Genomic DNA, 14067 nt, shown 5'->3' with positions numbered 1-14067 from the left:
TGATGCCTCCTCTTTCTGCATCTGGGCCAAAATAATTCAGTTCCTCTGTGTGGATTTGCATTTTGCCATGGCTTAATTTTAGATTGCATTATCTGCCTCTTGTAGACAATGCTGTTAGGTTTTTTGTCATGTTTCTCTCTGGGTCTGTCATGCATGAGAACGTCATCAAGAGCAACTCCAGCTCTTCACAGTCTTTGCGTTATTCTGTGAATCGTTCAGGGCATATCTTCAGGATGGACTGTACTTTAAGAGGCAGCCACTTGAAGTGCTGTCTTCCTACACACATGCCAGTCTCTTGGGCCAGCCTGAACTGCCTCTTATTGAGTGCTTAGTACAGAGAAAGTATTTGCTGTAGAGAGCAGACAGGTGATCTCAGCTTGGGTCTGTAAATAGCACTGTTTCCTCTTATTGCTTTCTTTCTGTCTCAGTAGCCTACACAGCTATAGATTTTAATGATGTTTCTCTGTTTTCCTGTGATTACTGTGCAAAATCATTCCAGTGCTTCCACTACTCACTTAGTTACTTATAGCACACATTCTGCTTTCCTGTCCTTTCTCAGTCTCACCAGTGCTGGATGTCACCATGTGTGTGCCACTGGCTTCCTAATTTTAGGTAGCTGCTTCTCTATTGCAGGGAGACGATGTGCAGGTATGGAAATCCCAAGGGAACCCAGGATGTCATCCGCAACAATTCCTCCTGATTCAATTTCTTTGCAGCAGGGGAGAAGTTAATTTTTCATCATCCCCAGCCACAGCACAGCTCCACTGCTAGGCAAGTGCCACTTCCACAGCCTGGCAGCCACATGTCAGGGAGCAGCAAAGGCCAAAGTGACTCCAGTCTCATGGTGGTGTATATCAGGTGGTCCAGGCTGTGCTTTTCCTTTAGTCTGACTCAGGAGACTCTTGGCCTGTGCCCTGATGAGAATATCCAGCATCACCTTTGTGCTTCATGGGCCCTGCTGTGAGAATTACATATGGCTCATTGCTTTTCTCCTGTGCTGTGTCAGGAAGAGTGCAGTGCCACAGCTGCTGAATTATTGTCCTCATTGCTGTTCTTTAGTCACACACACAAGGAGTGCCAGGTACCTTTCTGGCTGCTTGAAGAAGCAGTTCACACCTGCACTCCTGAGAACTAAGCCCGCTTGTTGCTTTGTGCAATGCAATACATGCATCAATGTCCTGCTGATGTACCTCTGCTATGTGCTTCTCTTTGAATGCTGGACATAGCTCAGGCTCTCCACTCTCTTCCTCTTCTCTCAGCAGTGTGACTGTCTGCTGTCCATGTTTTAAGCAGCACTGCCCCATGTTCAGCACTAGTCTGATTTTATCAATGCCTGTGCTCTCTGAGCCCTCTCTGTTCACATGCTAAATGGTTCTTCATTACTGATTTTCTTTGTATGCCTTTCTGGCTTGGCCCTGTTAAGATCTTTTCCATCAGCACACTGTGAAAGCAGCTTTTGTTATAGCCTCAGCTATCCACTCACTATCAGTCTCAGCCTGCCTAGGAATTTTTTTCCTAGAAAACTTGTGTTTGTGCAGAAACACCTTCCTTTGCAGAGCTTCCATACATGCTCTGTTTGTCTCTAGACCATTCTGTCACCCCATACACCCTTAGTTCCTCTTCAGTTCCCATTGCTCCATCCCATCCCATCCCTTTTGCTGTCTTTTCAGAAATTCCCCAATCCTTTGCTCTGCTCCCCTCTGCTACTTCTCCTCCATCCTTGCTTCCTTCCCACCATACCCCCACATCTGCACTCTGCTCCTCTCAGGTCAAGCAGCCTTGCTGCCTTTGCATTGGCCCCTCCCTTGACGCCCTTGACAAGGAGGAAGCCAAACAGCTGGCTTGGTCAGGAGATGTGGGTTTGAATTTTTTCAGGCTGAGTTCTGATTTCTGGTTTCTCAAGCACTGAAGTGAGCTTCAGTGCTTCATTTATCTCTCTGTACTGGAAACTAGAGTCCTCATCGCAAAGAATGCTCAAGGGAGGCTGTGAAGATTAGGGTCTGACTCCTTGCACAGACCTTTTCCATGCCCCAGTAAGATGAGTGTGCATGCAAGAAAACAAGTGAGGCAATACTCGTTCTGAATTACTCCTCCCTTTGCTCCAAAGGATGCTACAACATCATAGCAACACAAAATGGCTCAACATGTCCTCTTAATGTAGTTTTTGAAAGGTGGGACTTACTGGAAGTGTCTCAACATCTCAGAGGACATCTAACTGTGGGTTGCCACTAGCAGGCTAAATCCTGCTCCTGCACCCCTGTGTGCTCTCTCCCCAGCACTGCATACCTCAGCAGTGAGTCAGGCCACCAATTCATTCTCTGAACATGTTCCTTGATTAACTTTCAGCCAAATAACCAAGCCAATCTGAGTCACTCTGCAGCCTCATGTGCAAGCCCATGTGGGACAATAAGAGGTGGTCAGAAGCCTGAGAAGGAGCAGTAGACGTGGAGGAGAAGTGGCACAGCCCCTTTTTTCAGCACTGCAGCAGGAGATAAGCTAAACAAGATACGCATGTTGGGAGAAATCAGTGAAGGGCTGCTGTTGGGCTTCTTTTCATAAAATCATAGAATCACCAAGGTTGGAAATGATCCAAGATCATTCAGTCCAACCGTCCACCTATCATCAATATTTTCCACTAAACCCGGCAGGTCACTCGGTCATAGAAGGAGATGAGGTTGGTCAAGCAGGACCTGCCTTTCATGAGCTCATGCTGGCTAGGTCTGATCGCTCCATTGTCCTGTCAAGACAATCTGCTCCACAACCTTCTCTGGCACTGAGGTCAGCCTGGCAGGCCTGTAGTTCCCCAGATCCTCCTTACGACCCTTCTTGTAGATGGGAATCACACTGGCAAGCCTCCAGTCCTCCGGGACCTCGTGAGTTGACCAGGAATGCTGGTAGATGGTGGAAAGCAGCTTGGCAATCACCTCCGCCAGCTCCCTCAGCACCCTCGGGTGGATCCCATCTGGTCCCATGGACTTGTGGCAGTCCACGTGGAGTAGCAGGTCTCAAACTGTTTCCACATAAATCATGAGGAGTTTATTCTGTTCCCCATCTGAGACTTCCAGCTCAGGAGGTAGAGTACCCTGAGGATAATCGGTCTGACTTCAAAAGACAGACTTAAAGAAGGAATAGATAACCTCAGCCTTTTCCTCATTCTCAGTGGTCATGTTCCCTGCTACATCTAGTAAAGGATGGAGATTCTCCTTAGCCCTCCTCTTACTGTTAACATCTTTGTAAGAAAATTTTTTTGTTCTCTTTTAGCCCAATGGCCAAGTCGAGTTCAAGCTGGGCTTTTGCCTTTCTAATTTTCTCCCTGCACATTCTAACAACTTCTCTGCATTCTCCCCACATTGCCTGTCCCTTCTTCCACAGGAGGTAGATTCTCTTTTTCTCCTGGAGCCTCAGGAAAAGCTCCCTGTTCATCCACACCGGTCTCCTTCCCCACCAGCTCATCTTGTGGCTCAGGGGGACAGCCTGTTCCTTCGCCTTCAGGACTTCCTTCTTGAGGAGCAACCAGCCTTCCTGGACCCCTTTACCCTCCAGGACTGAATCCCAAGGGACCCTCCCTACCAGTGTCCGGTTCAAAGTCTGCCCTCTGGAAGTCCAAGGTAGTGGTTTTGCTGGCCCCCTCCTGAAGAGGCCAGTTTTGCTTGCCACATTAGCAGCCTGATGATGGTTGCAGACCTTCTGCCTTGTAGGGCTAGATTCAGACATCTTTCTTTCTTAGTAAGACTATCAGGGGACAAGGAAATTAGGAAGTTTAGAGGTAATTATGCTCAGAAGCCCAATCAGATAAAAAAAATGTACCCTCTGGCTCTGCAGGCATAAAGTCCAGTGTCAGTAACAGCAAATATGGCCCCCTAGGCATAATACAAATGATAAATAAAAGCACCAATGAGGTCTGGCTTTGTTTTGTTAATCTAAGGAAACTGTACTCAAACATTGTCTTGGTACTGATGTAAAATGGGTGTAAACTGAGAGCAGAATGAAGTCCTGTGTGTCTAGATCTTACCTCATGCAAGATAGGTTGTTCAAGAGGAGCTCCTTCCTGAAATCAGAGGAAAGTCATTGTATTGCTTGGCACCTGCCCAAAGTGATTTCATTTTCTGTTGGGGATTAAGATGCATTAATAGCCTGAGGATAGCATTTTCCTTGCCAAAAATGTCTTTCTTCCCTCCCCTGCTTATTTTAAATATGAGGGCTTGCAGGTCAGGAATGAACACCCAGCAAGTATTATTTGAACCATCAAATGAAAGTGCAGCAGTATCATTTTCTCTCGAGCAAACACTGAGTTAATTAAAATGTGCATTCTGAACTTGGCAGATTTCACTTTTTTCATAAGAAAAGTACAGGTCTGTATATTGAAAAGGCAAACTAAAAATAACCAGAGATACGACACCTGAATGGCAGCCTTTAAGACTTTGAGTCACACTAAAAGTTTTTCTGGCAAAACTGTATCTCTAAGACTGTCATTTACCCTCAGCCCGCTCTCCACCCCTGAGCAATATAGCAAAGCTGGCAAAAGCCTTCATGTAAATGTGATTATGCTGGCCAGAAAATCCTTTCAGCAGCAGAGCCGTGCTCTCTTTGGAGAAATGGTATAACCTACATGGGTCAAAGCACGCCAGCCGAATAGTGCCCCATGAGGGAGCAAGGCCAGTACAACAAATAATGCAGTGAAAAATCTTTCTAGCACTTGGAAGCCCGGGCCTGCAGACATTGGCTACCAGGCTTCTGCCACCAGCTCATGGCTGACTGTTTGTCTACAGCAGGCCCACGATAGCAGGAGGCTAATATACTACTATTTAAATCTCTGTAGCAACTTGTAAGAGCCTGTGCAGGTCTCCCTTCAGGTCTTGAGAGGGAATTGAGTCCTCACAGAGGCAGAACGCAGAGTGGGACTGGACAGATGTGGGGCAAGAAACCTGAAGGGCCCGGTGCTGCCAGAGCTGAAGCCAAATAAAAGCAGCAGCATTGACAGAGCCAAAGCAATTTTTCTTTACGATTTTGCGCAGAGGATACTGCAAAGAGAGATGGAGAACAGCACTTCTCTTGAATACCACATTAATAAGTGTCTGTACGCAGACTGAAGGTTGACTTACCCTTTCTCCCCCTCCAAATCTCCTTTCTCTTGCTCTGTTCTTATAATCCAAGTTCAGTTGATTTGTGTAGTGACACCCAAGTATGAAATTTTCCTTCACTGTGCTTGTCATTCTCCAGCAGATTGATCTGAAAACACAAAGTCACTTTAGTCGTCTGAAAATACCAGGCAAAATGTTTTCATTCCTACCTGTGTGAATCTGGGACAGTCTCATCTGCTTCGGTACATTTGTTTGATAGCTGAAGGAAGCCAAATAGCTAGCTGAAAAGGCTGTGAGGGTTGGCTGGCTTTCTGTACACCCAAAACAGTTTAAGAGCAAAAGGCTTTTTTTTGTTGCACAGTGAGATGATGTGGACTGCCTGCTTAAATTCAGCTCTCAGCTGTAGCATGGGGAAACTGGAGGGATCCTTATAAAACATGCTTAGAGGGGACCCAGCAAGTGGAGGTGAGGAGTTCTTGCAGCAGCTTGTGGCAGAGACATAGTAAATCTCTGATGAACTATTTTGTCTAGGTTTATGTTTAAGAGTAAAAGGTCTGTGCAGCAATAATTCTGGGCACAGTAGTTCCTAGCTTGGAGAACAGGCTGGCTTGCTAACAGATGCATTTCCTAATTCTCTGTATAGGTAGAGCAGAAGGGAAGAACTCTCACAGCAGTACATGAAAATTGCCTTCAGTGTAGGCAGGATGGCCAGTAGCACACCATGTCCATCCCAAGGGAACTGCCAAATAACAATGAGGCTACAGCAGCCACAGGAGGGTGGGGGAATGGCTGCCACACAGACCTTTCACTGCGGAGACTGGTTGGGACCACAGAAAGTATCTCTGACATGGGTCTGAGCACAACAGCGTGGACTGGGGTGATAGCTGCTCTGCACCAGGAGTCAGGCAGGAATCCCATTCTCATCTTTCTGAGCAGGAGCTCCACAGGATGGCTTCTGCAGAGTGGGCTTGGCACTACATAGTTACTGCACAGCATAGCTTTTGTACAGGTAGGTGCCAGACACCATCGTGATCTGCTGGGAAGCATCTGTTCATCCCCAGTCAGATGTTCTCTTGTGTCTGCCCTTGCCACCACAAAGGAAATAGGAGCAGCATCTATTATGCATTGAGTGAATAACAAGGAAGTGTTTGATTTTCATCTAAAGGCATCATCTGCATTAGAATGCACTCTCATAGAAACCAAAAGACTTCAGGGGGTGTGTTGGAAGAAGAGTGGGCATTAAGCAGAATCATTGTAAGAAAGGTTTTATCAAAAAGAAAGGGGAGCCAACACCCAGCTACAAAATAAAAAAAACAAGCATTGCAGGCAAGATACGGCTAAGAAAGGAGACATTTTATATCTCCAAAGGCATCTACAAGGAGAAGAATTCAGGTTATGCACTGAAATCCCAAAAGGCTCGTATTCGGAGCACATCTGTATAGGTACCCTTGTAAAATGAAACAGCTCTTCAAGAACTTGCTGAAATAATGAGCAGTTAATAACTGTCTCGGGGCACCCAGGTTTCAACAGCATGCTTAGTTTGACTGAGAAGGCACCGGGGGGTGTGAATGGGCAGAGTGCCACCACCTATGGAGGACACTACACCTGATATTGACAGACTGGAACAGCTGGAGACAGGGATACATGTGTCTGAGATGGCTGTTTCTGTTGTGCAGGTGGAGATCAGACCCTGGAATGGGTCTCTGCAGAGAGCAGAGAGCTGACCGCATCCAGTCTGTGTTAAGGAAATCTATGGACAATGAGTCTATATGTCATGGAGATGTAGCAGTCCCACTCCATTTCACGGTAGATTTGTGCCACTCTGAATGTGAAATTGTCCCTTCAGCAGCTGTTCCAGAGTCTTCCGAGGGCTAATTTTGTGAAGCAATATCTGCCTGCTTGATATCAGCTCCATTTGCTACTGAAAGCTCTGCAAAGAAACAGAACAAATGTAGCTCTGCTCAACAAACAGTGAGTCCAAAAAAAGACAGTAGCGAGAGAATGGGAGAGCTAGCAACATCCAGGATGGTGAAAGGCAAAGGGTGTAACTGGAGGCAGCCAGCAGGGCATGAAAGACAAAATCACTGCCCTCTCTTCCTCTATTAAACTGACAGAAATAGAAGCAGATAATAAATAAATGCAGCTAAGCGGGATGAAAGCCTGAGGGAAGCTCCAGGAGCGGCTCAGGATGCACCAGCTTTTAGCTGATCTCTAGGTCTGATGGAGCTGCCAGTGGCAAAGCAGGAGCTGATGTTAATGCAAAACTGATTCAAGAAGTTCCTTAAACACCAGGCAAGGAAATGCATTTGAACTGCAGCAACAGCATTATGTCTGCTGTAGTTAATGGCCCACAGCAGCAGCTCTGCCCCAGCTCTCCTCCTGCCTGCCTTCCCACCACTGCTGGAGGGATGTGATGCCTGCTGAGGAGCTGGTGGTCATGAACTGCAGTACTGATCTCTGCTCTGGACAAAGTATTAAGAATATAGGTGAGCTGAGGACAGTCAAGAGCAAAAACATTTGTTATAACCCTCTGTCATCCTCGCAGGCTTGCCCAGCTTAATTTTTTCTAATAGGGCAAAGCAAGCTTTGGTATCTGAATCAGTCTGCTGTAGCAGAACAACCGTGGTCTGTGTTACAAGGTCTGGAGGAGTTTGATGCCAGAGCTGCTTCCCCTACTTACGCAGCAGCAAGCTGGGAAATACTATATACAAATCTATAGGGAGCATTTTGCTGAATCTGGAGTGGATGCTGGTCTTCACCCCACATCCTCAGAGACCATTTAGATATTAAAAGCACCTAGGATCAATCTCAGAGTGTGACTTGCTTCCAATTTATGTCATAGCTAAGGACCACACAAATTCTGAAGCATTTTCAGCAGTGGCATTTCAATAGCAATGTTGGTTTTCTTATCTCGATCTTCTCCTATCTTCCCAGTCACAAGCACAAAACATACAAGTTTGGTCTTATCGAAATGCTCAGCGGCCCCTGTTGCCTTCAGGGTGAATGTTAATCCTATAATCTCCCTCAGACTCTGTGTTGCAGAGTAATCTGTGTAAATTTATTGCGGTTGAGACCATAAGCTTGAGTGAGGCCAAAAGGAAATGTAAAAGAAGTATCCCTGGACTTTGTCCCTGACCCATACAGAGCGCTCTGCCATGACCAGAATCTGAGACCAGACTCAGAGCTAATTTGTTCATAAGGAAATTAACGGGACCAGTCTTTCACAAGCTCTCACTCAGATGATGTCTGGCCTTTCCCAGGCTGGAGCTAGTTGGCACGGGCCAAGATGCAGCCCAGGGAGCAGGCTAACCATTAAGCAATAGCGATGATGGCAAGAAATCTGTTGCTTGAGCTTGTGTTTAGATTTACTAATATAGATAAAGCCTCTACTAATACAGTGGGCCAAATCTGAAAGCAGCCTGTAACAGCAAACAAGATTTTTTACTTGCAACATAATGAAAAAAGCTCATCTTAGAAGTAGGGCTTTGTGCACGCCAACCAGGAACGCTTAGCAGAGGGAAGAAGTAATAAACATCACTGGCTGTGATGCCTTGAGCTCTCCTGGAAGCCCAAAGCTTGTTTCGCTCTTTCTTCTGCATGCAACAGCAAAACCATACGCCAAGTGCTAGCTGCAAATTGAAGTGTCTCAACTCCCTAGCCAAGAGAAATGTCCCAGCATTTATGAGCAAAGGGATTGTTTAAGGCTGAAAACAGGTCAGCGCATTTGAATTAAGAATTAAGAAACAGATTCTCAAACAATTTTTTCCTTCAAATTTTACATTTTCCCCTCCAGTTCGTGCAGGCTGTTCAAGCAAAAGAAGCCTCCCTCCCAGGGAGGAGAAGAATTGCTCATGCGGAGGAATAGGGCAGGCAGACATTTTGCAGGCTCCTTCTCCAATCTCTGCTGATGCACTGCATCCCTCACTCCTGCTAATTTAATTCCTCCAGAACAGAGACAGACACAAGCTTGTGTAATTGGTTGTATACCGGTGTTTGTAAGACTCACACCACAGCCCAAGCCCTCAGTGATGTCCTCCAGATGTGATTGCTCCCCTTCAGAGCAGAAAGGTTATCAGAGCACTCACATCTTTTAAATTCCCTGAAGCCTGGGAAACAGGGTGTGTACAGGCAGGACTTTGTAGGCATTGTGTGCCTTCCCTTACCACTCTGTTATATTCCAAAAGGAAGCCTTTCAGCAAGAGTTGTATTATCCTTAAAGACAAGCCTGCCTGCCTCTGTGGAGGTGACAGACCAGTCAAATGGCTGCGTGCTCCCCTAAGGCACCCTAAGGACCTAAGTGGCAGAGAAGCCAAGGTATGTTCCCTTTTCTCCTTTTCTTCCCCTCCCTTAGGTCTGACTGGTGGCTAATAGTAAACTCACACTCAAGCTTAATGGGAATTCCTGCTGCTAATCATTTTTGCAGAAGCCTGGGGGTGGAATGGCAGCAAATGCCTGGGTGTATGGGGCAGTCTGGCTTTGCTTTAAAAATAAACTTTCCTTAGTTATCTTATTCTCCTTTGACTTTCACACTCTCTTTTTGCTAAAAGACAAACAGAAGAAATGAAGATAGCTCTTCTTTTTCTATCCCAGACAAAAGCCGTTTCTTTCCATGTTCTCCATCCCATCCCATCCCATCCCATCCCATCCCATCCCATCCCATCCCATCCCATCCCATCCCATCCCATCCCATCCCANCCATCCCATCCCATCCCATCCCATCCCATCCCATCCCATCCCATCCCATCCCATCCCATCCTGTCCCATCCACATCCCAATCCCAATCCCAAACCGAATCCCATCCTATCCCATCCCATCCCATTCCCATCCCATCTCCATCCCTTCCTAATCCCTTTCATATTCCATCCCATCCCATTCCATCCCCATCTGCATCCCAGTCCCAAAACCCAATCCCAATCTCATCCCATCCCATCCCCATCCCATCCCCATCCCATCCCATCCCATCCCATCCCATCCCATCCCATCCCATCCCATCCCATCCCATCCCAATCTGTTTTGCATATACCATGGAGGAAAATCTTGGCAGAACCCCAGATCCCCTACCCTTGCAAGAATCGTGTTATGATTTGAATGCAGCTGGTCATGCTGCACAAACATCTGCCAGCCAACAGACAAAGTGAGGCAAGTGAAGATGTGAATAGAGCAGCAGAGGCTGCACAGGGCTTTGCAGACCACTAGGTACTGGATGTCTAGCACTACGTGTATGAAAATATGTACCTGAATTCATGATCTCATTGCTATAGTAACAGAGTAATGTAGTTTTGTCATCCCACAGCCCAGAAGACTGGTTAATAATATGCTATTTCTCCAGTACAGAACATCAACCAAGTCTTGGCAAGAGCAATGATTTGCCAAAGACCTTGAAGGGAATTTACAGGAGGCAAGGGGACTGAACCTGATATTTTCAGTCTAATGTTTGCATGAGATGTTCCTTAAAGCTAAATAAGGTGAAAATGGACTGAGAGAAGTGTGAAGCTCCTTTCAAAACTTGAGGCTGTTATTCAAGACTGAGAAAATGACACAACATTGTAACACAGACTAAATAGTGTGGATAAAAGCACCTGAGAATAGGATTTTTGAATTTTGTTTTGGCATCTGGTTGTAGGTAATTTGGACACAATGGAATATGGGCTATAGGAGTATCCAGGAGTATACAGAAGCCTACAGACTGTAGTGCACTACAGAAAATACAGGAATGTCCCCTGAAGGGCTGACATTGTTCATTAAGACACCTTCTAATGCACCATATACAGCAAACAGCACATAAGCAATTAGCCTGGCACTATAAGGGATGTTTCGTGTGACTGAAGATGACATTACAAATAAATGAATTAGTATATAGCAGAATCACAAGCCACGTTATCTCTCAGATGTAGGAAAGGATTCCAGCAGCAGGCTGCTTCCTGCAGTCCTCTATTGCATAAAAGAAGAGCATCACAAAATCATGTTTCCCCATCAACTGCAAGGAGACACAGAATTTCTGTATGTTCTGTTACTGTAACATTGCTATGATTCTGCAGAGGCCAGCAGACTGAGACAGTAATTTAATGTTTACTTACAAAAAAAAACTTCTTACAAGCTGAAACTTTGTATGCCAGGTGTGTGTTTGGTTCTAAAAGGATAGCTCTAAATCTGTCACAAAATATATAAATAATTCAAATAACTAATATACTGAGTGTACATGAAAAAAAAAAAAAACAGTCCCCAGGCAAGAAAAATCCATGTAAAATTGAAGTGTAGAATGGAATTATAGAATAATTAAGGCTGGAAAAGAGCATTAAGATCATCCAGTCCAACCGTCAACCCATCCCCACCATGCCCATTGACCATGTCTCTCAGTGCCACATCTACACAGTTCTTGAACACCTCCAGGGACAGTGACTCCACCACCTCCCTGGGCAGCTTGTGCCAGCGCCTCACCACTCTTTCTGAGAAGAGAGAAAGAAATTCTGCTGAATTTCTTGCTGTTTGTTTTCTTGGAAAGAAATTCTGCTGAATTTCTTGCTGTTTGTTTTCTTGAACTTTCCATGGTCAACAGACAAAGTAGCAGTGTTATCACAAAGACAATATACCAGTGAGTTCAAATTTTAACTTACAAGTAATTTATTTTCCTATTTATCTGTTAAAATGACTTTTGTCTGGTTTGTGTTAAAAAAAAAAAAACAAAAAACAAACAAACTTCATATCAAACAGCAAGGATTCCCTTTAGGGGAATTGATACCTTTTCAAGACTTTGAATTCAGATCTGACAAAATTCCCATTTCATAGCTGACTCTTCAGCAAAACCTCTACAAAGTTAATTAAATTTCAGGCTTGGCATTCTCACCTGAAATAAAAAATTAAGCAGAAAAAATATTAAAACAGCAACCCAACAGTTTTATGTTCTTAATATATTTTGTGAAAAAATAAACCCCACAAAATTGTGTGGTCTTTTCCTGTTTGTAGGACACCTTTAAAATTAAGACTCAATCTATTCTTTTGTCATTTGAAATTATCATTTGAAATGAATCTTCTCAGGCCCACTGAGGTTAGTAGATTGAGCAGCCCACAAGGAGCCTGCAAGGAGCCAGGGAATTCATTTCTAAGCTAACAGATCATCACACCAGACTTCCCTGGCAATTAATTCTAGGCGTGACTGACCAGACAGTCTTCTCAAACAAGCTGTTTTAATTATGTCAAATAATGCTTTAAGCATACCTAAGCTCTCCTGAGTGTGATTCCACAACGGAATCTTCTAATAATCACAGAATTATATAATAGCCAACCACAGACATCTCCACTTGACAAGAGATCTTTGCAGCCGCAGCAGTGTGGAAATATGTTTTGCTTGCTGCTACAGACCCACAAATGAAGTGCACTGAGCAATGCTGGATGGGTGTCACCCTCTTAGTGGCCATTATAACCACTGCAATGGGGACATGATTCTTGGGAACTGCTTTCTTCTCTCACTCCCTTCCTAACTCTGCATATCACCCTCTCTGTACTCTTTGACTCCTGGCCAGTGCACCTCTGTGTGGTCAGTAAGATGCTAGAGGTCATTTTGGAGGTGTAAATGCCTTGGTAAAACAATACCATTTTATTCAGGATTCAAGATGCAAAGTCACATCAGCAGGAGTGGATGCAACAGCAAGCAGCTCCTATCTGAGCTGTGCTGCTCTGTTAACAAAAGGAGAAAAATCAGTTACTCAAGTGACATTCAGTTGCCTCCCTGACGTAGCTCACACACAACATTTGGGAACACATACGGGAATAAGACTGTCTTGTGCAGCTCTGCTGATTTGATGCCCCAAAGCACAAACATGGCAGAAGGGATGCCACTGAAGCCTGGAACACTAGGTACTGCATTTCTGTGCACTTCTCCTCAGTGCCCAAGACACGCGTCCCATGCATGGCACTCACCAGTTCCATTGTAAGAACAGCACAGTATAAACAGATGGAAGACTCCTACCTGCAACAGCTTTCCACCACATTTGTCAGTGAGAAACATGGGCTGTAATCACCTTAAACATTTTTCCACACTCCTGTAAAGGAATGAAAAGCAACCATAAGAAACTCACACATCAGTGACATGCAGTTCACATTGAAAGAAGCAAGTGAGGCAAAAGGGAAGCACCCAGGAAGGCTTGAGGCTGTGGTCCCAGGTGCAATGGGTGCCATCAAGGCCAGGAGCAATGTGGCCACTGTGCAGAAGATTATTTTGGAAGCGCAGAGATCTCATGCATAGGAAACAAAAGCTTCACAGTTTCACATTTGGCCTGGGCTCTCCTTTCAAGCAGCAAAACTCTTCTGTTTGCTTTTTACACAAAGTTGATGGTTTGAGACCATCAACTTTGTTGTTCAGCGCAAACTGTTAAAAGCTTCCTAACTGTGCCATGCAAACAGCTTGTTGTATAGAGAACAGAGTCGGTACTGAAGCCCTCAAATGCTGCTAACCATGGCCAAGTATTTGGGAGCTGCAACATCTGAGCAGCTTGGGAATGGGGAATGTTCTGAATGAGTTGCTCAAGGAATTATCTGAAATCTGCCAGTCTGGCTGACACTGCGTCTAGGAAGAGCAAAGATGCTCCTTGCTGTTTCTGTCTGTAGCAAGAAAGCACTGTTTGCAGCTGGCTAGACCCCTACCGTGAAAATCAGTTGAATTTCGTTGGCAGCACAAGTCTGACTGGAGGCATGTCCGGATCCTGCCGTGGTGCTGCAGTCAGGACTGGTTATTTCTTACGGTTTTAGATTTATTTCTTCTCTTTTCTGCCACTAGAGGGCACAGCTCACTTTCCTGCAAGGTGAAACTGAGAAATTGCAGGGATTTTGCCAACTGAAAAAGTTTGGTGTTCTTTACCTCCCGTCTTCCTCCATATCTGCTTTGCAGCCCTTTGGCTGGACCTGAAGACCTGGCTGAGAAAAAGAAAGTATCTGTGACACAGGTGAGTGACACATGCACACAACCTCCTGTTGACGGGCATTTTCCACA

General features: G+C 45.2%; 1 long non-coding RNA gene across 21 annotated transcripts in view; it reads right to left on the bottom strand.

The window, feature by feature from the left end:
- LOC110399174 overlaps positions 1-14067 on the bottom strand; it is a 37509-nt gene that overhangs the window by 15634 nt on the left and 7808 nt on the right. For 11 of the 21 annotated variants that reach the window (XR_002438953.1, XR_002438954.1, XR_002438958.1 and 8 more), the window contains 4 exons: positions 13722-13991; positions 11821-13120; positions 5103-5229; positions 4013-4106 (listed from right to left, as the gene is read on the bottom strand). This is a non-coding gene — a long non-coding RNA (uncharacterized LOC110399174). The remainder of the gene's footprint in view (positions 1-4012; positions 4107-5102; positions 5230-11820; positions 13121-13721; positions 13992-14067) is intronic. The other 10 variants (XR_002438968.1, XR_002438969.1, XR_002438964.1 and 7 more) reach the window with 9 other exon arrangements.

This window comes from Numida meleagris, chromosome 1 (assembly GCF_002078875.1).
Source record: "Numida meleagris isolate 19003 breed g44 Domestic line chromosome 1, NumMel1.0, whole genome shotgun sequence".
NCBI classification, from domain to species: Eukaryota; Metazoa; Chordata; class Aves; order Galliformes; family Numididae; genus Numida; species Numida meleagris.
This window is presented reverse-complemented; position numbering and strand designations above follow the sequence as displayed.